General features: G+C 47.3%; 1 non-coding gene across 1 annotated transcript; it reads left to right on the top strand.

Moving 5' to 3' along the window:
- Positions 1–259: 259 nt before the first annotated feature.
- On the top strand, positions 260–557 carry LOC149347543 (signal recognition particle RNA). The gene has a single exon (XR_016282615.1).
- The last annotated feature ends 687 nt before the right edge of the window (positions 558–1,244 follow it).

The raw sequence follows: 1,244 nt of genomic DNA, 5'->3' as shown, positions 1-1,244 counted from the left end.
TTAGCGGATCTCGGAGTCCATAAGGTAACTTTATAAGACTTTGCCTGATGCTCCCCAGATGGAGCGCACGTACAACTCCTTAATTATGCTGGATTTGCATACCACACGTGTTGTATTCACAAAATCATGAACACAAGGTCACCATTCTGAAAAATGGTCCTGATACAGCAATATGTCGAATTTTCGCATCAGGAACTTGTGTGGCGACAATAATATACCATTAGTAAATATAAAACCCCGCAATTTGAAGACCACCATCGCCGGGGGCTGTGGCGTGCCTCTGTAATCCAGCTACTTGGAGGCCGGCGCTGGAGGACGGGTTGAGGCTGGGAGCCCTTCCCCATGTTGGCCCATGTTGATCGGGTGTCCGCGCTAAGCTGGGCGCCGATATGGTGACCCCAGGGGAACCCGGGGTGGCCAGGTCGCCTAAGGAGGAGTGAACCGGCCCAGGGCGGAAACGCAGCAGGCAAAAACTCCCGCGCTGAGCAGTAGTGGGATAGCACCTGTGAATGGGCGGCATGGGGTAGCCCGGTCAATAGACTCGGACCTAGCGCCTTTTTTTTTGCGTACAGTTTAATGAAACGCTTCGCGCACGATCTATTTTTTTTCCTTTCTTTTCCTTCACCTGTCTGCAGTTCCCCGTTTCATGAAGAGCAGTGGATCGTAATATCATGGATCCAAGTTTTTTTTTTTCGTCTCCTTTATTTTCTTTTTATAATTACCCCGCCCCTTGTGACCCCATGTTCCATCACCTGACTGACGACTTTTTTTACCCTTCCAATTTATCGTTGTAGCCCTTTATTATTTCCTTTCTCAAGTTAGAGCTCCACAGAGGGCGCCCATAAGAAACACATATACGAGCATAAAGCTTGGTATTGCTAGACAAAGGCACCATAGGTAGTGAAAAAATCTCTACCTCTCTCGTAACCGAGAGTAGAGTAAGCATGAAATGTTTACGGGCATAACACATTGGTTGTAGATGCTACCAGTCAAAATCTTGAAATGGGTCTAGTGTTCAACACACCACACCACACATACTGTGCACTGCTCCATGTGGACACAATCGTTTCCTGCAAGTGTCTGGGGAATCTCTTCCGCCCTGCCTCGTCAGCCGTATCCGGTTTCTGTTTTGGCTTTCATCTTTGTAATCGTTGTTTTCATTCCTCGGTTATTTGTACCACTTGCCTATGTGATACTGGTGACGTCACCACTAGATTACGTCTCAAATAATTGATGACGAAGTA

The sequence above is a fragment of the Amblyomma mixtum genome, chromosome 4 (genome assembly GCF_055824585.1).
Source record: "Amblyomma mixtum isolate Tamu chromosome 4, ASM5582458v1, whole genome shotgun sequence".
Lineage (NCBI taxonomy): Eukaryota > Metazoa > Arthropoda > Arachnida > Ixodida > Ixodidae > Amblyomma > Amblyomma mixtum.
This window is presented reverse-complemented; position numbering and strand designations above follow the sequence as displayed.